This window comes from Elephas maximus, chromosome 10 (assembly GCF_024166365.1).
Source record: "Elephas maximus indicus isolate mEleMax1 chromosome 10, mEleMax1 primary haplotype, whole genome shotgun sequence".
Taxonomy (NCBI): Eukaryota; Metazoa; Chordata; class Mammalia; order Proboscidea; family Elephantidae; genus Elephas; species Elephas maximus.
This window is the reverse complement of record NC_064828.1, coordinates 98,867,917-98,890,212: the sequence shown is the minus strand read 5'-3', so window position 1 is coordinate 98,890,212 and position 22,296 is coordinate 98,867,917. Positions and strand designations below refer to the sequence as shown.

The following is a 22,296-nucleotide window of genomic DNA, read 5'->3' as shown; positions in this document are numbered from 1 at the left end:
ACTTGGTGCCCCCCCGAGCTGCAGCTCGAGCGGTTACTGAGAAACTTCACCTGGCACTGCAGCCCCTTTACCTGGCGGCCGCGTCTCTTCTCAGTCGATTCATCCAAATCCCACTGGGTCGGGGAGGTGGAAAGGGAAGAAGCTGGCACGGCAGTAGCGGGGCTCCCGGGGCATGGTATTGTTTTAGGGGTCGCCGCCGAGGTCCCTCCTGCCCATTGTTGAGAACTGCCACCTTGGTCCCGGGCTCAGTGGACACCGCGGCGGGTGCGGAGCTGCCGCCTTGCCTCTGCTTCGCCCCCGAAACAGAGGGCGAGAGCGCGCCCTTGGCAGGAGCCTCGAGCGCCTGGGCGCAAAGATTGAGGCCAATGATGTTATCTCCGAGCGCTCGTTCCTACGCGATGACAAGAGAAGATGCCAAACTCACAAGTGACGGCGACAGGTTTCGAACGTACAACTACAAGGTACCTACCCAGCTAGAGACAGTTTGCTGCTTTTCCCCTCCCCCTCCTTTCCCTCCTACCAGGGAGGGAACTAACTTAACCCTGTGTGCGCCCTACACTCCCCGGAGAAGCTGAAACCGACTAGAAAAGCGCAGGCTGCGGCTCCCGGGGCGAGAGCTTTGTTCACGTGCGTTTTCCAGTGGGTGTGTTGCTGTCTGGGGAAACTCGCGCGTGGCGAGACGCCAGTGCCGGGCTTCCAGCGCCAGACTTAGGGATGGGAAGGAACCCTAGAGTTTTATCCGGACCAGACCCAGCCCTCGCAATCTATTTTTTTACCGGCAGTTACCGGATTTATTGAAGTTGCCAGCGAAGTTGGCTTTTATTTTATTTCTTTACTCTCCCTTTCCCCAACCGATCTCCTTTCTTAGCTAACCTTTGAAGATTTGGAGCTCTGCGTCCATTCTAACTCTCGCTTTTAACTGTCCCGCGTGTGCGAGATGAGTTGGACAGGGCATCCACCCACCCGCGCCAAATTTGAATGAAACCACAAGGAAAGCTTCCTCCTACCCGCGCATCCCTTGCCCCCATAACCCCATAAGCCAAATGACCACATATTCAAACATCTAAGACAAGGACAAGGGGAGATTGGTTGGGAGGGGGAGGGGTTGAGGAAGTTTGGGACGCGAATGGGGGGAATGGAATGTAAAAGAGACGCAACGCAGAAAGCCTCAGAATGGAATAAACAAGAGAAATACAAGTGAGAATGATGATGCAGAAAAATATCTCAGTGCCAACACTGAGAGCAGCAGGTCAGCTTTAAGAGTCTAGATTTTGATCGGCGACATTCCCCGACTGCTCTGGAAGCGGCTAAACAGGATTCCGGAGCCTCTGCCTTGGCCGCTCAAAGGCTTTGCATTTTGTAAACAGCTTCCACTGAGTGCTCTGGACTCCCAAGAAGTTAGCTCGAGTTGGAGGCGAGTCATCTCGCAGACGCAGAATGGAAGCTTAGACCAGAGAAAACTGCTGTCTGCGTCACACCCAAATGAGTTAGGGCGTCATTCAGAGTACAAACTCAGATTCACCCTCGGACATCTTCAACTGATTCCTTCTTTACCCGTCTCCATTCCGGACTAAATAAAAGAAAAAAAATACTCAGTCTTTAAAAATCATTCGGAGGGTGACACATGGATCTTACTGAAACTGAGTTATTTTTCAAAAGAGAAAAGGTGTTTCTCCACCGAATGGATGTTCCAATTTCTCTCTGCAACCTACCAGCCAACGGAAATTGGAATCGGTAATAACCATTTCAAACCCATCTCAGAGCCACGGAAGCAGTCGGAAAGCTGATTCCAGCCCGTCCTGTGCAGAATTCCGTTGTAAATCCTTCTAGTTTGCCAAGGTGGCAGCAAAGCATAGGGATAGCTCCTTAGATGGCAGCATCGACACCAAAGACCACATTTTAGCACAGGTACTCACCTATGTGCGTTTAAACATCCCTCTTGGTGCGTCAGTGCTCGTAAGTACCCCCGTGAAGCTCTGCCTTTGAAATCCTAATCTGACACAACAGTATAATTAGTTCATCTTTAAGAACACATTCTAAGGCAAAACGGAGCCCTGTACATGGTTTATTTTCTGCTGTATGCTGCTAAAAAAATGAATTAGACCAAAAGGATAACAGCACATATACAGAATTAGTGTTTTAGATTATTGCTGCTTCTAAATTCTAAGAAGGTAATATTAAGTGTATGTGCTCCCTATTAATGGCTATTGGTACAATTATTTCAATCAGGACTGGGAAAATTAAATAAGAAAAATATATCATACCGTATATATAAGCAGGATTGCTGTGCCAGAAATTTCTTAATCCACATGGTTTATGAGTCAGCTTGAAAAACGTGTGATGGTGGGGCCAGAGGAAGTAAAAGAATACCAAATGTGGTTCAGGGGCTCCAAAGACTAATAATTTTGGAAGCTAGAAAAACTAGGATAATTAGGTTCCTTTATTTTTATTCAGAAATTAGCATTAATTCATCAGGCTAGAGAGGCAGGTGGAAGAGAAACAAAAAACCAACCTGTGAACCTCAAAGAAACAGACGGTCAACTCAACAGTTATTCTTAAATTTTGAAGATGTCTTCTCTCTTGTTTTAGTTTCCATTTCAGTTGAAATTTGATTGTGATTTGAAATTTTTCAGGCCCCTCTCCCACACATACCACATTTCCTGGCCATTCCCCATCCTCATCTGTGCTTATACAGATATACATTGGCCTGTATTTCTAACATGTGGTGAAAGTAAAAATTACACAGGATCTGAAGTCACAAGACCATGGTTTAAACCGAAGGCACTGACAGCCTTGATCTTGGGTAAATTCAACTTGGAACTACTATTTCTTCTTTTATAAAATGGGCATAAAAATACCTGCTCTACCAGCCTCATAATATTGTCCCATTATGAGTCAGGAAAGCAGCCCTGGTCAAGCTGCTCGGCTGCTAACCGAAAGGTCAAAGCTTCAAGCCCACCCGCCTCTCTGTGGGAGAAAGATGTGGCAGTCTGCTTCCATAAAGGTTACAGTCTTGGAAACCCTACGAGCCCGTTCTGCTCTGTCCTATAGGGTCCCAATGAGTTGGAATCGACCAGACTGCAATGGGTTTGGGTTTATGAATCAACATAAGTGAAATGGCTTTAAAAATTTGGATTGCTGTTATTGTTAATAATATCATCATTATATCACACAGTTCCAGCTTTCAAAACAGAAAAATCTCATCAATCTAAACCTAGTCAGTTTCCTCTGTTATCATCTTATATTACCTTTGTACATTTATCAGAACTAAGGAACTAACGTTGTTACCTTGATGTTAACTCCAGACTTCATTTTGATTTCATCAATTCCTCTACTAATGTCCTTTTTCTGTTCCAGGATCTCATCTAGGATACTACTCATTTTGTGTCCTTAGTCTCCGGTGCTCTGTGACAGTTTCTCAGTCTTTCCTGTGGGTTTATTTTTTGTTTGTTCATTTATTAGCTTGTTGGTTTTTAATGATGCTGAGGGTTTTGCGTACTGCTCAGATATTTTGAAGAAAGCCCTTTAATTTGGATTTGTCTGATTTTTTTCATGATTAGACTGTGTTTATGGGTTTGGGGAAAGGTTACCACAGGAAGGAGGTATCCTTCTTATGGTATCATGTTAGGGGGTACATGATAGCAACATGGCATCACTGATGATGTTAACCATGACCATCTGTCTAAGGTCGTGTGCCAGGTTTCTCCACAGTAAAACTAAATGTCCTTTCTTTGAAAGTGAGTCCCTCAGTTCAGACCACTCTCCTCATGAACTCAAGATTTTTAAATGAGAGAAAAAAAAAAAAGAACACATACACTTAGTATGACTCCTACGCATCCCAAATACCAAATGTATCCAGGAATAATCTCCTTGGAAATCTTCTCTTATGTTCCGTATATATCCTGAGGAAAGTTCTCAAGAATCTCCTCAGTTCTGTTAGCTACATGTTTTGAAGCCATCTTCAACTCGGCTTAGTTTAACGCAGTCATTCTCCAAAATTTACCACTGATTTTCTGAAATATCTCATTCTATTCCAATCCCATTGTCACATCTCTGGTTCAGAGCTTCAACTTTCCACTAACAAGATGGTATCCATGACCTCCTATAAAAATGGCCTGGTGCCAGACCTCCTCATCTAACTTCAGGGAGAGAAGAGAGAATCAGGATCATCATCAGGCCAAAGCTGATTCCTGTGAGGTGAAGGTCAGCCATACCTCCACTCTCCAACCTTTTTACCAACTCTTACACCAGCCATCCCTCCCACGGCACTCTCTACTTCTCTGCTGGGCTCAGTAATTTGTTGAATAGCCGCACAGAACTCACAAGCCATACTCAAGATTATGGGATTTATTAGGGAAGTAACAGGTTACAATTCAGGATCAGGATCAGCTTGGAAGTAGTAAGAACAACTCAGGATACAGTTCTTTGATCAGGACAGTTTCTTTTCAGCTACTGCCACAGGGCCCTCACTCTCAGCCTGGACCCTCACTCTTGACCCGAACCCTGCCTCCCGGACTAAGCCCCGGCTTGGGCAAATGTTACAAAACTCTTTAGCTCCACCAATAAGTGCCGGGAGACATCCCAGTCCTCCAGGAAGCCTCCTGCCTGAAGGTGCTCAGCTCTTGCTCTGTGGCTCAGGAAGCCCCCCTGTCTGTCTTGTGCCAGTCTCCGGGTTCTGTTGCCTCTTAGACTCTGCTGTGCTTGCTGCTGCTTCTCTGTTGCTGCTTCTTGCTCTCTCCACTGCTACAGCTCTCCCTGTCTCTTTGATCTAGGAGGTTCTCAGTGTAGGAACTCTAGGTCCAAAGGACACTCTCCTCTCCTGGCTCTTCTTGATGATAGTGAGGTTCCTCCCTCAGACTCTGGGATTGGCTCATTTTAAGCTTAGTGGGATGACAAAGTTGACCAGTCCCCTCCTTAGGGTTCCATATACCTTATTTTCATTAGCAGGTTGTTCAGCCCACGTGGTGGGCTGCAATAACCTTATTTGCATAGTCCCAGGCAATCATTTTGTGAGTTACAAGATCATGGTTAAAAGGGCCATATAAAAGCAATTCATATCACTGCACTTCCTATCTCTCTCTCCCTTTTGCATTTTTCCACAGTTCAAGGCTCATTTCATTCTTAAGGTAGCATTAGCCATCTACATATTAATCTCTTGATAATATCTAAGTGACTCAATTGAGTTGCTTTCCTTTGCTATTCTTGTAGTGCCCAAAACGTCACTGTACACACAGTGTTGCTCAAAATATGCTTGCTGACTTCTTGAATAAGCATCTCTGGCAGGTAGAGAGAAATACATTCTTTTCTCCAAGATGAAGGCCACTGTAAGGAAATCCATAGCTAGCACACTTTGGAGAGGCTTTTCTTTTCTCTGTTCCATGAGTATAAAGTACTCTCGATCTGTGGCACCACCACTCGTCTGTTAGTTTTTCATATTGTGGTACCTTGCATGTTGCTATCATGCTAGAGGCTATTCCACCTCTAGTTCAAATACCAGCAGGGCCACCCATGGTGGACAGGTTTCAGTGGAGTTTCCAGACTAAGAGAGACTAGAAAGAAACACCTGGGGATCTACTTCTGAAAATTAGCCAATGAAAACCCAATGGATCACAACAGAATATTGTCCAATATAGTTCTGGAGATGAGCTCCTTATATTAGAAGGCACTCAAAATCCACAGTAGCTGCAACAAAGGACTCAAGCGTAGCAATGATTGTGAATATGGAGCAGGACTAGGCAATGAAGTTGCGATGAGTTGGGGCCAACCTGACAGCAACTAACCACCACCACCACCACCTATGGCAATCTTTTTGTGAATGTGATTGGATTCATGTGAATCCACGACATTGAAATGCATATTCTTCTTGATTTTGAAACACCACCCTATAGTATATGGTTTATTCATTCATCTACCAAACATTTGTAGAAAACACAAAACATGTAGCAGGCCCGGATGAATAGACTCAGTCCCCGCCTTGTCAAAACTTCAGTCTAGTGGAGACAGGAAAACAAATACTTATACACTAACTAGGTAAATATAATAAAGATATATGCAAAGTAAAGAGCCCTGGTGACACAAAGGTTAAGAGACTCACTATGAGTCAGAATCGACGCGAGGGCACCCAACAACAAAAACTACAACATATACAAAGTTCTTTAGAACTCTAAAAGAACTTCTCTCTAATGGGAAGGCCTCATTCTTCCCTACAGAGGAAAGGGGATGGTGAAGCTCTTTTGACAAGGTACTGATTTCACAGGGACCTTTGTGGTATTACTTTTATATCCAGCCTTCTGCATATAGCAGCCTCTGCTTCTCAAGTCCCCATAGCTCATGGAAAGCCCTTTGGGGCAAGAACTGGAAAATCAGCATGGAAGTAATTGCTTGAATATCCATTTCCTGAAGCCTTGGTTTCTTTGCCTTTCCATGCGGGTTACAAGATGATTATGCGTGAACAAAAACAGAAGGTACATACTGACAGGAAACAAAAGCACGTTAAACCATGGAGATTTCCTTTTACATAAACGTGCCATTTGTTAAGCAGTTGCCTCTCTTCCAAAGGGAAGCTGGCAAAAACTTGAAGCAAACGTTCTCCAACTGCGCTGAGGAGAAATAAGTGAGGGAAATACCTTTTTTCAAAAGGGTGTGGGGATGGCATAAATATGTAAGCCGTTTTAAGAAGAGATAAAACATTTGCCCAGGGACTTATTCAAATCTAGGTGCTGCTATTGTAGAAAATGTTATGAGCCTGCTATAACTATAGTTCTAAAGAAGACGGAGATGATATTTTAATCTAAGAAACCATATTTAATTGAATATACCATGGACTGCCAGAAAAATGAACAAATCTGAACTGGAAGAAGCATAGCCAGAATGCTCCTTACAAGAGAAGATGGCGAGACTTTGTCTCAAGTACTTTGGACATGTTATCAGGAGGGATCAGTCCCTGGAGAGGGACATCATGCTTGGTAAAGCAGAGGGTCAGGGAAAGAGAAGAAGACCTGCATCAAGATGGATTGACACAGCGACTTCAATACTGGACTCAAAGAGAGCAACAATTGTGAGGATGGCTCAGGACCAGGCAGTGTTTTCATTCTGTTGTATGTAGGGTTGCTATAAGTCGGAATCAACTCAAAGGCACCTAACAACAACACAACATACAATTCTGAACTAGAATTAAGGAATATTTTCCCCTAACGTCTTGGAATATTTGAAAAATAAGATAGCAGGTTTTAAAGGAGTAGAACTGATTATTAAGACAATCTTATTTTGAGGACAAATACCTTCTCAGTCAAGCTTTGTGTAATTATAAGGACCCTGATATTGGACTTAAAAGATGTTACTTCAAGTCTCTACCAGTTTATCAGGCAAATCACTTACCTGCTTTGAGCCTCAGTTTTCCTTCTATCACATTGTTGTCGTTGTTGTTAGGTGCCTTCGAGTCAGGTTCAACTCATAGCGACCCTATGCACAACAGAACAAAACACTGCCCAGTCCTGAGCCATCCTTACAATCGTTGTTATGCTTGAGCTCATTGTTGCAGCCACTGTGCCAATCCACCTCGTTGAGGGTCTTCCTCTTTTCTGCTGACCCTGTACTCTGCCAAGCATGATGTCCTTCTCCAGAGACTGATCCCTCTTGACAACATGTCCAAAGTATGTAAGACACAGTCTCGCCATCCTTGCTTCTAAGGAGCATTCTGGTTGTACTTCTTCTCAGACAGATTTGTTCGTTCTTTTGGCAGTCCATGGCATATTCAATATTCTTTGCCAACACCACAATTCAAAGGCAACGATTCCTCTTTGGCCTTCCTTATTCATTGTCCAGCTTTTACATGCATATGATGCGATTGAAAATACCATGGCTTGGTTCAGGCCCACCTTAATCCTCAAGGTGACATCTTTGCTCTTCAACACTTTAAAGAGGTCCTTTGCAGCAGATTTACCCAATGCAATGTGTCTTTTGATTTCTTGGCTGCTGCTTCCATGGCTGTTGATTGTGGATCCAAGGAAAATGAAATCCTTGACAACTTCAATCTTTTCTCTGTTTATCATGATATTGCTCATTGGTCCAGTTGTGAGGATTTTTGTTTTCTTTATGTTGAGGTGTAATCCATACTGAAGGCTGTGGTCTTTGATCTTCATTAATATGTGCTTCAAGTCCTCTTCACTTTCGGCAAGCAAAGTTGTGTCGTTTGCATAACGCAGGTTGTTAATGAGTCTTCCTCCAAACCTGATGCCCCGTTCTTCTTCATATAGTCCAGCTTCTCGTATTATTTGCTCATCATACAGATTGAATAGGTATGGTGAAAGAATAAAACCCTGAAGCACACCTTTCCTGACTTTGAACCAATCAGTGTCCCGTAACTGCCTCTTGATCTATGTAAAGTTTCCTCATGAGCACAATTAAGTGTTCTGGAATTCCCATTCTTCGCAATGTTATCCGTAATTTGTTATGATCCACACAGTCAAATGCCTTTGCATAGTCAATAAAACACAGGTAAACATGCTTCTGGTATTCTCTACTTTCAGCCACGATCCATTTGACATCAGCAATGATATCCCTGGTTCCATGTCCTCTTCTGAAACCAGCCTGAATTTCTGGCAGTTCCCTGTCGATATACTGCTGCAGCCATTTTTCAATGATCTTCAGCAAAATTTTGCTTGCGTGTGATATTAATGATATAATTTCCACATTCGGTTGGATCACCTTTCTTGGGAATAAGCATAAATAAGGATCTCTGCCAGTCAGGTGGCCAGGAAGCTGTCATCCATATTTCTGGGCATAGACCAGTGAGCACCTCCAGTGCTGCATCCGTTTGTTGAAACATCTCAATTGACATTCCATCGATTCCTCTAGCCTCATTTTTCGCCAGTGCCTTCAGAGCAGCTTGGACTTCTTCCTTCAGTACCATCGGTTCCTAATCATATGCCACCTCTTGAAATGGTTGAACAGCAACTAATTCTTTTTGGTATAATGATTCTGTGTATTCCTTCCATCGTCTTTTGATGCTCCCTGTGTTGTTTAATATTTTCCCCATAGAATCCTTCACTATTGCAACTCGAGGCTTGAATTTTTTCTTCAGTTCTTTCAGCTTGAGAAACACCGAGTGTGTTCTTCCCTTTTGGTTTTCCATTTCCAGCTCTTTGCACATGTCATTATAATCCTTTGTCTTCTCGAGAGGCCCTTTGAAATGTTCAGTTCTTTTACTTCATTAATTCTTCCTTTTGCTTTAGCTGCTCAACATTCGAGAGCAAGTTTCAGAGTCTCCTCTGAAACCCATCTTGGTCTTTTCTTTCTTTCCTGTTTTTCAATGATCTCTTGCTTTCTTCATGGATGATGTCCTTGACGTCATTCGACAACTTGTCTGGTCTTCGGTCACTAGTGTTCAATGCATCAAATCCATTCTTCAGCTGATCTCTAAATTCAGGTGGGATGTGCTCAGGGTCATATTTTGGCTCTCGTGGACTTGCTCTGATTTCCTTCAGTTTCAGCGTGAACTTGCATATGAGCAATTGATGGTCTGCTCCACAGTTGGCCCCTGGCCTTGTTCTGACTGATGATATTGAGCTTTTCCATCGTTTCTTTCCACAGATGTAGTCAATTTGATTTCTGTGTGTTCCGCCTGGCGAGTTCCATGTGTATAAGAAAAAGATGTGTATAGTCACCGTTTATGTTGGTGAAAGAAGGTGTTTGCAATGAAGAAGTCGTTGGTCTTGCAAAATTCTATCATTTGATCTCCGGCACTGTTTCTTTCACCAAGGCCATATTTTCCAACTACTGATCCTTCTTTGCTTCCAAATTTCGCATTCCAATTGCCAGTAATTATCAATGCATGTTGATTGCATGTTCGATCAATTTCCAACTGCAGCAGCGGATAAAAATCTTCTATCTCTTCATCTTTGGCCCTAGTGGTTGGTGCATAAATTTGAATAATAGTCGTATTAACTGGTCTCCCTTGTAGGCGTATTCCATCACTGACAGCGTTGTACTTCAGAATAGATCTTGAAACATTCTTTTTGACGATGAATGCAACACCATTCCTCTTCAAGTTGTCATTCCCAGCATAATAGACTATATGATTGTCTGATTCAAAATGGCCAGTACCAGTCCATTTCAACTCACTAATGCCTAGGATATCGATGTTTATGCGTTCCATTTCATTTTTGACAATTTCCAATTTTCCTAGATTCATACTTCTTACGTTCCATGTTCCAATTATTAATGGATGTTTGTAGCTGTTTCTTCTCATTTTGAGTCATGCCACATCAGCAAATGAAGGTCCCAAAAGTTTTACTCTATCCACGTCATTAAGGTCCACTCTACTTTGAGGAGGCAGCTCTTCCCCAGTCATCTTTTGAGTGCCTTCCAACCTGGAGGGCTCAACATCCAGCACTCTATCAGACAATGTTCCACTGCTAATCATAAGGTTTTCACTGGCTAATGCTTTTCAGAAGTAAACTGCCGGGTCCTTCTTCCTAGTGTGTCTTAGTCTGGAAGCTCATGGGTGACCCTGCTGGTATCTGATTACTGGTGGCATAGCTTCCAGCATCACAGCAACACGCAAGTCCCCACAGTACAACAAACTGACAAATAAGGGAAGAAAAACCAAACCAAAACTATCTCTGAGGGCAGATATATAAAGATCAAATGAGATGAGCTATTTTAAACCTCAAAATAAGAATAAATGGTTATTATTTATATGATTGTTATGCTATGTAAAACAATTAAATCTGAGATATGTTTTATTCTGTATAATGTTAAACCATGGAGTTTTATTTGTGTTGCTCTCTTGCTTTTCTGGTAGCATTATTGCACGTAATCTCTGAATTTCAAGAATATCAAGCTGCTTAAAAAAAAAAAAAAAACCTCGTTGCTATTAGGTTGGTTCTGACTCATAGTGACCCTATAGGACAGAGTAGAACCGCCCCATAGAGTCTCCAAGGAGCACCTGGTGGATTCAAACCGCCAATCTTTTGGTTAGCAGCTATAGCTCTTAACCACTACACCATCAGCGTTTCCTAGAGCTGCTTAAAAAAAAAAAATCTTAGATCCTACAAAGTTACTATGGACAATATAGTCACATTCTACATTTTGCCATCAAATTTTGACCTACCCAAGAAATAAGCTTTCTCAACCCAGGGAATTCCTATTTTATCATCTCACTTTGCCATTAAAAATTTCATGTAAACTGCTGTTGGCCAATTTTCTTTCACACTTCCATTTCTGAACTGAGAGAAGTAACTGGTAAGTGTTTCAAATGTTTCTTTTATTTTGTTCTTATTTAATTAGTTCTTGGCTCGTTTTAGTGCTCGAGTTTTCTGGATTTAGTAATCTCATGTACTTACTCAACTGGAAAAACTTGGATTTCATATCTCCCCTTTCTCTACTTAATACTTTTTTAAAAAATAAAATTAATGCTAAAACTCGATAATAAAAAATGTAAAGAAAAATTCCTCACAAGTACTGCCCAATGCAATACTTTCCACGCAGTGTTCTTTCTCTGTTTCTGTATCTGTCTCTAAGTCTCTTTGACCTAGATGTTTTACCCTTTGAAAGTTTCCATTTGTGCAATCCCTCACAAACAGTGTAGATATTTAGCGTGAAATTACATGAGTTTAGTATTCTTTGATTTTTAGTCTTTACCAATGGTATTGGAGCTAGAGTTAAATTTGGCTCACCAGTTTTTTTTTTTTTTTTTGAGGTTGACAAAGAGCTATGGAACTCCTTTCTCTGAAGCCATATTGTAATTTAAATTGTCTTGATTTGGAAAGAGCTTTCCGTTTTTCTTGGTGTTTGAAGACATTTCTAGTTATTTCCAAATACAATATCAGACCATAGAAAGACCCTAATTGTTCTATTCTTCAATTGTTTATTTTTATTTTCAAGGATTCTGCTGAATGATTATGTTTATGTACTGGGTGTCTTAAATGCCTAGTACTGTCATAACAAACAAATACCACAAGTGGGCGGCTTTAAAGAACAGAAATGTATTTTCTCACAGTTCAGGAAGCTAGTAGTTCTAATTCATGGCAGAGAGTCCCTTCTTGTCAGCAGCTCCAGGAGTTCCTTGGATTTCCTTGGCCTTCCTTGCCTTCTGTCTTCCCCTGTGTCTTTCTTCATCTAGTCTTTTCCTTTTATAACTCAGAAGTGGTTAGTTTTAGGACTTACTTCATTAACATAACATATAGCCTCTACTTCATTAACATAGCAAAAGAAAACTCCCTATTTCCAAACAGAGTCATAACTACAAGTACAGGAGTTAAGCCTGCAACAGATATTTTGGGAGAATACAATTCAACCCATAACAGTGGGGTTTCCCCTTCTTTACCCTGAATGCCTTATAAATGGAATAGTGTCAGATCATTGTTAAGTGCAGCAAGTACAAGACCATGTACTATTTCTTGGAAAGACAAATCAAAGTTGCTAGAAAGTCCAAGTTGACTTTAAAACACTTGCATTTTTAGAAACTTTTTCAATTGAAGTCAGTTTCTCATACAAAAAATTATACACACATTGTTATGTGGCCCTAGTTGCTCTCCCTATAATGTGACAGCACACTCCTCCTCTCCACCTTGTATTTCCCGTGTCCATTCAACCAATTCCTGTCCCCCTCTACCTCCTCAACTGGCCTCCACACAGGAGCTGCCCACATAGTCTCGTGTGTCTACTTGAGCTAAGAAGCACACTCCTCACCAATATCATGTTATGTCTTATAGTCCAGCCTAATCTTTGTCAGGAAAGTTGGCTTCAGGGAATGGTTTTAGTTTTATGCTAACAGAGAGTCTGGGGGCTATGTCCTCTGGGGTCCCTCCAGTCTCAGTCAGACCATTAAGTCTGGTCTTTTTATAAGAATTTGAGTTCTGCATCCCATTTTTCTCCTGCTCCATCAGGTATTCTCCATTGTGTTCCCTGTCAGGGTAGTCATTGATGGTAACTGGGCAGCATCCAGTCCTTCCAGTCTCAGGGTAACGGAGTGTCTGGTTTATGTGGCCCTTTCAGTCTCTTGGGCTTTTATTTTCCTTGTGTCTTTGGTGTTCTTCATTCTCCTTTGCTCCAGGTGGGTTGAGACCAGTTAATGTATCTTAGATGACCACTTGCTAGCTTTTAAGACCCCAGAGAACACTCATCAAAATGGGATGCAGAATGTTTTCTTAATACACTTTGTTATGCCAGTTGACCTAGATGTCCCCTGAAACCATTGTCCTCAGACCCCTGCCCCTGCTACTCTATCTGTCAAAGTGGTTGGTTGTGTTCCATTTGTAGAAACTTTACCCCTTAAACATTCTAAAGTGAATATTTTATCTGAGAACTTAACAACCCTCACCCGCCAAGACAGGGCAATAAAGTGTTAAGTGTAAGCTACATGATCAAGGTTGCAGAACCAGTTAAGCAGGTAGTAATAGAAGCAGGGTCTCCAGATACCTGTCCAGAGTTTAGGTCACTGAGCTGCTGCACGTTTTTCTTCTATCAAGAGGAAAATATGTCTGTGTCCCTCTGGGTAAAACCAAAGGTATTTTCAAAAATTTTCTAAATGTCTCTGAATTAAAAGTCAGATTCTTTAAATATACCACATCTTTCTCACATGTTTATCCCAAGTAGATAGCTTTGAAAAGTATAGAAATAAACTTATAAAAATTAAGGAGGTCTCAACATCACTAAACCTGTTGCTGAGACAGGGTTGACATCACTAGGGAGATGAAAATTAAAAGCACAATGACAGATCTAGAATGACTAGAATAAAAAGGCAGCCAATAACAAGCCTTGGGAGTAATGTGGAGAAATTGGAACCCTCCTACATTGTTAGTAGGAATGTAAAATAGTGCAGACACTTGCGGAAAAGATTTGGTGTGGCAATTTCTTAGCAAGTTAAACATAAATTTACTATAAACTCGCTGCCATCCAGTCTATTCTGACTCGTAGCAACCCTACAGGACAGAGTTGTCCCATAAGGTTTCCAAGGAGTGTTTGATGGATTTGAACTGCCAACCTTTTGGTTAGCAGCCGAGCATTTAATGACAGCACCACCAGGGCTACAAATTTACCGTATGACCCAGCAATTCCACTCTTAGGTATATACCCAAGAGAAGTGAAAACACGTCCACACAACACACTCTTGAGAATGTTCCTAGAATCATTATGCATAAGTAGCCAAAAACTGGAAACAATATAAATGTCTGTCAACTAGTGAATGGATAGATAAAATGTGGTATAGGCACATAAAGGAATGCTATTTGGCAATGAAACGAATTAAGTTATGGACACATGCTACATGGCCGAATCTCAAAAATACTATGCTCAGTGAAAAAAAGATCAAATATTGTATGATTCAATTTATAGGAAATATGCAGAAAAAGCAAAGCTGTAATGAAAGAAAGGAGTGCCTGGGTGAGGCAAATGGTTAATGTGCTCAGCTGCTGATCAAAAGGAAGGAAGGTTGAGTCCACAATAGTTAAGAGTTGGTCTGCTAACCAAAAAGGTCGACAGTTCGACTCCACCAGCCCATCCTTGGAAATGCTGTGGGGCCTAAAAGGTTGCTCTGAGTCGGAACTGCCTCAACAGCAATGGATTTGATTTTGGTTTGAGAGGCACCCCCAAAGAAAGGCCTGCTCATCTGCTTCTGAAAAATCGTCCATTGAAACCTTATGGCACACTCTGACACACGTGAAGTCACTAAGAATCAGGATCAACTCCATGGCAACTGGTAATGACAGAAAGCAGATTAGTGGTTTCTTGGGGAGTGAACTAGGAAGGAGAGGGAGAATGTACGTGAGGCATCCTATTGGGATGATGGAAATGTTCTAAAGCTGACTTATTGTGATGGATGCATAACTTGACCAATTTACTAAAAGATCGTTGAGTTCTACGCTTGAAGAGGGTGAATGGTACGATATGCAAAATACATCCCAATAAAATTACCTTTTAAGAAGCTAAGAAGGAAGATCTGACTATCTATGAATTTTTAATCTTGGTAAAATTCTTGTTAGGAAAAAAAAAAAATTCTTGTTAGGTCCTTTTACAATACCAAAAGGACTTGAAATAGAAAGATAATAAGTAAAGGATATGGAGAGTATTAGAAAGAGTAAATGAATCTGCAAGTCTTAACAATTTCTCACATGGTACCCTACTTCTTCAGAACAGCAAGTGATTTCCAATCGGATTAAATCTACCCATGCGGTCCATAAAATTCACAAGTGAAAAAAAAAAAATACAGAGTGGCATGTCTTTTCACTCCATGCTGTAAAAAAAGAAAAATTTTTTTCAAAGGTCTATGAATAAACTAAGCAAAACAGTTTTTCAGATTTGGTATTGAGTTCTCTGCTCACTAGAGTCTTTGCCAAAAGAGTCTTTTATTTTTACTCTCCTTGATACATTTGTTTACTATGGCATAAGGTAACATGATGTTTTATTTTTGAAGTTCTATCTATGGTAATAGAATTATGAATGTTAGCATATCCAAGGAACGGTTTAATTCCTTCAGATATCCATCAATCAGGAAGGAATCTTCTTTTTGACTCTGTCCATTTAGGGAAATGTAAATATCGTCTTGTGAGGCTGTCAAAGTTTTCTTTTTTCTGGCAAAACAAGAAAGCGTAAGACAGATGGGTTAAGAAGAAAGTCAGACACAGTATCAGTTGCCAAAGGGGGGGAAAAAATAAAGACAACACCCTGTCCCTCAAGGAGCTCAGATCAAGAGTCTTTCTTTTCTCAAATGATGACAGCTCTTGAGTTTCAAGCAACCAGAAAATAAATAAGCAGAAATCACCAAAGGTGTTTCTCTGGTTCCCATTCTAATGTCTGCAACAGGAAAACATGTCATTTTATTAGGATGATTACCTGAAAAATTTAACTAAAACAGGGAAAGAAGGAAATCGAATAAGGGCAGGTCATGTCTATTACATTTGAATGCACTGTCATTGTGCTTTTCTGAGTGCTGCTGGTGAAAAGGTCCAAGAACAATAATCTACACATCTACCTCCAAGGATCTAAAAGGAACCAAACTATAGAGTTATAATCCTCACAGGAGGAGTTTTCCAGACAACTGACATTGTTCTCCCTTGAAAACAGGTCCTCTTTGGTGTTCTGCCTTCATTTTTCTCAAACAGGAGTTTGACCACCAGATCTGGTAAAATCAAGTTTGTGTGCTCTTTAATGGCTTCTTTATAGGCAGGAAGACCCTGTTTTTCAAGCCTCAGGAAACTGCCGATAGAAAGAAGGTGGTTAGAACTGTGACTAGATCTACTAAACCTGTGAGTCATCCATCACCCATTCACAACAGTCTCCCGGATGAAGAAGAGTTGAGGGCAACGGCTTTTAATGAGGTGTGAGCCCTGAATGGACAGAAAAACACAATTCTGCAGGTTGTGAGATGAACTTCAGGAAGTGATACAATGAAAACTATTTTATCATCGATATAAAAAACTTTTTTTTTTTTCATTTTTCACATTACTCCCAGGCTTTAGGAAAAGAGTAGAGACAAGATCTGAAAATGTTGAGAAAATTTGCCAATTGACCAGGTTCTATGTTGATGCCACGTACAATAAAACCACCAAACCCATGGCCGTCAAGTCGATTCCGGTTCATAGCAACCCTATAGGACAGAGTAGAACTGCCCCATAGGTTTTCAAAGAGCACCTGTGGATTTGAGCTGCCGACCTTGTGGTCAGCAACCATAGCTCTTAGCCACTATGCCACCAGGGTTTCCTGATGCCATCAAGGATGCCTTTAAGTAGAAGGGCATGTTACAATCTCTTTGGAAGAGAGTCAGGCTGAGTTCTGATATCAGGTATGTCCCCAAATAGTGGGGAATTTAGGTAAGTCACTTAATTTTCTTATGCCCCAGCTATCTCATTTGTCACAATGGGATAACATATAATGATATAATGATATACAATGATAAGAATTTCTGGCCTACTTCTTTTACATCATTTTGTAAGCATAGAATGAAATAACAGATGTAAAGATATTTAAAGGAAAAGCATTTCCCAAAGTGAAGATGTCATTCTTATTAAAAAATGAGAATGACTCCTCTTTAACCCCTTAGTTTACTTGAGGATAAAAGCCAGGGTAACTCCTCTAGGAAATGACCAGTTTCTGGTTTACATTTCTTGTCTGATGGCAGTGGTAAAGGGCTGATCTTTAGACACGACAAGTACAAAGTCCTATGCTTGGACTCTAGCATGAAGAGCCTCATTAATCATGCGCCATTGTGTTATAGGTTGTGTAAACATCGCAGAAGTGTAAAGCTCGGCCCTTCTCTTAGTGACATCTTTCCAACCCCGCTCCAGGAAGCCTTTGAGATTTACTTAAATGACTGGATTTCATTTCAGTCATTAGTTAACCCTGCCTAGTGGGTGACAGTGAATCCCACCAGGCAGGAGTAAGAGGATATGTATTCAAACAGAAGGAGCATGGTTTGTTCCAGTCACATACCCATTAAGAACAGTTGGGGGGCTTTCCTTTTCAGAAGCAGTCAAGGAGTTTATGTGAATCACATAATTCCCCATTCAGCTGCCTTTGCAAACTAACGCTATCAAGTTATAGTTTGAAAAAAGAGCCCTGACATCCTCCCTATGGATATTTTGGTTGAGATTAAAAGGCAAGTGTTATTTCTAATGGATTCATAAACTCTATTGGAAAGATCTTTTATGTAGGAATGGGCTACTTTGAGTCAACCCAAAAGATAGATCACCTTTGGGAGTACAAGAAAGAGTACATTGATGTGTACTAGGACTCATCTGCACATGGTTGCCCCCTAGTATTTAGCTTCTAAAATCTCTAAAGTTCTCCCATTCATAAATATTTTATTTGTTCCTTAAGATATTATTAATAATTCCTTCCTGGAAATATTTAAAACATGTCTATCAGTTGGAATGTATTTCTTTTTAGCAATAATAGGAAGGTCTCCAAAAGAATTAACCCAAATAAGACCATTTAAATAACTACCCAACCCACCCAGTGACGTCAAGTCGATAACTAGGTGGGTGTATTTTATATGGAAACATAAAAATATATTAAAAAATGATTAACTTTACAATTTAATTGAAGAAGAATATATTATGTCCCAGTTTCAAAGTTGCTTTGGGAGATCTAGATCCACTGAACTGAATGAAAGCACTGGCTGCTTTTCTTGCCTTGGACCCCTTCATTTATTTTTACCCTTGGTGGTTCAGTGGTTAAGCACTAGGCTACTAATCAAAAGGTCAGCAGTTCGAACCCACCAGCTGCTCCCCCCGGAGAAAGATGTGGCAGTCTGCTTGCATAAAGAGTTCAGCCTTGGGAACCTTATGGAGCAATTTCACTTTGTCCTATATGGTTGCTATGAGTTGGAATCAACTTGAAGGCAATGGGTTTTTAAAGCCATGGTAATGGAGTTTGTAGATCAGTCTAACAAGGCAAATGTGGAGTAATACGTAACATGGAAAACTTCATCTGTCTCACAGTATGATACCATTTATACATATGGCAAGACCATGTGGCTGGATTTGAGACATCCCGTAATCACCTGTATATAAACAAGTCAAGATACAGGACATGCTGACATTGGGTCACGGTCAAAATGATGTGTTTATGGAAAATAAAGCAGGCATTTCCTAAGGTTCTATAAGGAGAAATATAAACGAGCATCTAAGTTAGTTTTTAGAGTCATAAATCCTTTCTGGTAGAGCATGAACTTTTGACAAAACTTAAAGTTGTACACTTCGCCTGAAATATCTATTGCTGGGGAGAAGGAAAAGATAAGAGGCAGAAGCGATAATAAGGGCTAGATCATAGTCTGCAAAACATTTTTGAAAAGTTAAGCTTTATCCTGAGGGAAATGGAGAGTCATTGAAGGTTTATAAATAAGAATGTGACAAGATCAGATTTGTGCTTTTGCTTCTCAACTCTGCCATAGACAATACATAAATGAATGAGTAGGGGTGTGTTCTAATAAAACTTCACACACACACACACACACACACACACACACAAAGGTGGCGGGGGAGTTGACCCACAGGCCATAGTTTGCCATATTTAGTGAGCCGTTGACGATGTAAAATTACAAAGATTTGGTTACTGGCTATAAGTAAGCAAGTGGTATGAAAGATAACTACTAATAAATGACCCTGAAGTCTGATTAAAGGCACACATGTTTATATACCATGTAGAATATTATAGAAGAAAAAAAAAGGAGGGAGGTAATGACACAACAAGAAAAGTGAGTGTAATTTGAACAGTATCTTAAAATGGCCCTACAATCATCCTATGTTAGATTAAAAAGCACTGTACAATTCTAGACTTTCTACTCTTTTTTAAGATTATACTACAAATTTACACCCATAAAAAAAAATCATTTTTTAAACAAATTAGTTAGGAAGATAATATTTGCTTGAGGACTACTGAGCTTTAAAAATAAAAGGCACTAGGTCCAGGCAAGGTATTATGGCACAATAACATGTACTCTTTTGAAATGCCTAACAAAGAGCCACACATAAGCTGCAGAGAGAAGGTGAAAATATGGAAACATTTAAAGAAAGGATGTGACTCACAGGAAGAGAGCCAACCTGAAATTTTAGAGAAACATAGGGAGGAGACCAAGGGAAAATCCAGAGCAAAATGAAATAACTGTTTGGGGAGCAGATGGTGCAATTTCTCATTCTTCAGAGATAAGAGGAGTGAAGAATCTGCCTTTTCTCCTTAAAAAGTTGCTTAACTTACATTTTCTATTTCATTTCTTTGTGAGTGGTTTCATCTGTAATTTATCTTTATCTGAGATTGGAATTTTACCAGTTTCCCAGAGAATGTCACTGCTGTCACCTAAGACCAATGATTCTTGTGCCATTTTTTTCCTCACTCTCTCCATCTCTGATTTTTCTTCCATTTTTCATATTCTACAGATGAACATGGAGTCAGGGAGGCTGAACCATAATGTGACGTTAAAATATTCTGGCAACTCCTAATTACAGGTTTCTGCAAGACATTTGGGAAATGTTACATATGATGAGTAAAGGAAATCCCTTCACCCCTCCTTTTTGGCAGGCTTTCTCTTGGGCCATCACAGTTAGACTATCAGTGGGAGAAGATGTAGCTGTTAAATTCTTGGCAAGTATAACTTGGAACTTCAAGCTTTCATTGGTTTTAGCATCCAAAATGCAGAGATCTAACCTCTCCCCAACCTCTTCGTCACTCCACCAATCCCCATTCTCTGAAAACCTGATGTCAGTGTCTTCAGATTCTGGAAACTTTTGGCCTGAAAACCACTAACAAACAATGAAACATTTCCTTTTCATGTACACTGAGTCGCGTCAATGATATTTAGATATCAAGAACCTCTCCAGGAACTGTCTAAATGCCCCCATTTTAAAAGGAGAACACTGATACAAATGTAAAAAACTAATGACAACAGGGTTGATGCCATCCCAAGTTCTTAATTCAAATGTGACAAGCCCTGAGCATGTCCAGATGCATACAAATAAGGTTTCGTTTAGCTTGCCCAGAAAAGAACATGGAGGCATACAGTTGAAGGCTATTTATTTAGAGCCTGAAATAGACATATATTGGAGTTTACATTTGCAAAGGAAAACAGGCATTGTCCAGAAAGTAAAATTTCATGGTTCCAAAATGCAGATCACAGGGCTTACTATATTTTTTCTCATCATCTGCAAAAGATCTTCCTAGTTACGTTGTCTGCCATGTGTAAACAAGTATATAGGTCTAACAGCACATCCTTTAGCCCTTTTCTTTAATAACATGGTTCATTTTAGTAAAATAGGGCACAGGTCATAAAGGAAGAGAAGGTGCTAGCTATCTATCAAGAACGTTGTTAGAATGAGGCTGTGTCTATCCAGGTTCAACTCCAAATTTCTCTGTGGATGGTTCATTGTATTCAAAGTGTAAGGAATAATTTCATTCTACCACATCCAAAATATAGTTGTAAAGAATATCATACGTGTTCATTTCAAAAATTCTGTAGATTCTGGCATGTCTTCATTTTAATGTGTTAAGTTATACAAATATATCAATTACACCAAAAAGGTAATGAGGGTTACTATGGCTTAATCCTAATTTAATTTTCTAATAGCTAAGTATCTGCATAAACCAAATCCATTGCCAACTCATAGCGACCCTGTAGGACAGAGTAGAACTGCCCAACAGGGTTTCCAAGGATTGGCTGGTGGATTCGAACTGCTGACCTTTTGGTTAGCAGCCCAACTCTTAAGCACTACACCACCAGGGTTTCGAAGTATCTGCACAGAGTGGGCAAATCACATATTTCTTTATTAGGTTCATTAAAACCACTGAAAGGTGATATTTACAGTTAGTTGTAAAACTTACTGCTTTGGCTGAAACGAATCCAGAGTAAGTGATCAAGATTGTACCTCTTCAAAATTTCATAGCAACAGTGCATACCGTACATTTTAGATAATTCAAAACAAAATCAATGCTTTAAAAAACCCATTTAAGATAAGAAAGTCATATCTGGTAAATTAATGACCCAAATCATTTGGAAAATGTGTGGTAATTCACTTTATAAAATATGCTTATTAAACTATATTATAATAAACTGGAATTTGTAATATAGCAAAAAATTATTCCACCCATTGCAACCTTGCTAATTACACCAATTCATGAATGGAAACACATCCTCATAACTTTTAGCTCCATTGCTCAAAAACTGTTAGAAAGCATACCTGTTTTCGCCCAGCTGATTCCGACTCATAGGGTTTCCAAGGAGTGGCTGGTGGATTCAGGATGGTGACCTTTTGGTGAACAGCCAAGCTGTCAGCCACTACGCCACCAGGGCTCCTAGTTGACTTGAGTTCTGGACTTGCATCTACCTGAGCACAGGCATTATGCCTTTAGAGATAGTCACAGTGTCTCAAAAAAAAAAAAAAAAAAGACTGGAGTGCTTCAGCCTCCTTGTTGTTCAAGTCTCTCAAAAGTAAAGTATCTATTACTATTGCACATTGTCTAGATACTCAGAAAACAATAGCTTTAGCTCAGCTAACAATAACTGAGAACCTACTAATTAGATGCCTGGTAACTGTGCTAGGTACTCAGTATGCGGAGCTCAACAGGAAACACTCGTAGCTGTGATCCTTTGGAGGGCGTTTGCTTGAAATTGGAAAAGAAAACATTAAGTTGCTTTAGTTGACAAGAACTGTATATATGTATGTATCAGAGATAAAACCAACCAAAAAACTGTCCAACTACAAATTACTGGTTTGCTTTTGTTCTAGATCTAATCATTGTTACCAGGCACCTACCACTTTCATTAGCTATCTGAAGTTTGTCAAAATGACAAATTATTCTTGTCCT

General features: G+C 40.3%; 1 protein-coding gene across 6 annotated transcripts in view; it reads right to left on the bottom strand.

Annotated features, from left to right (window-relative positions):
* FLRT2 (fibronectin leucine rich transmembrane protein 2) overlaps positions 1-21,688 on the bottom strand; it is a 140,096-nt gene extending 118,408 nt beyond the window's left edge. For 4 of the 6 annotated variants that reach the window (XM_049897565.1, XM_049897566.1, XM_049897563.1 and 1 more), the window contains exon 1: positions 72-466. The gene's annotated coding sequence lies outside the window, so the exon portion shown is untranslated. Of the gene's footprint in view, positions 1-50; positions 467-21,668 lie in introns of those variants that run through there. The other 2 variants (XM_049897569.1, XM_049897570.1) reach the window with 2 other exon arrangements.
* Positions 21,689-22,296: the final 608 nt, after the last annotated feature.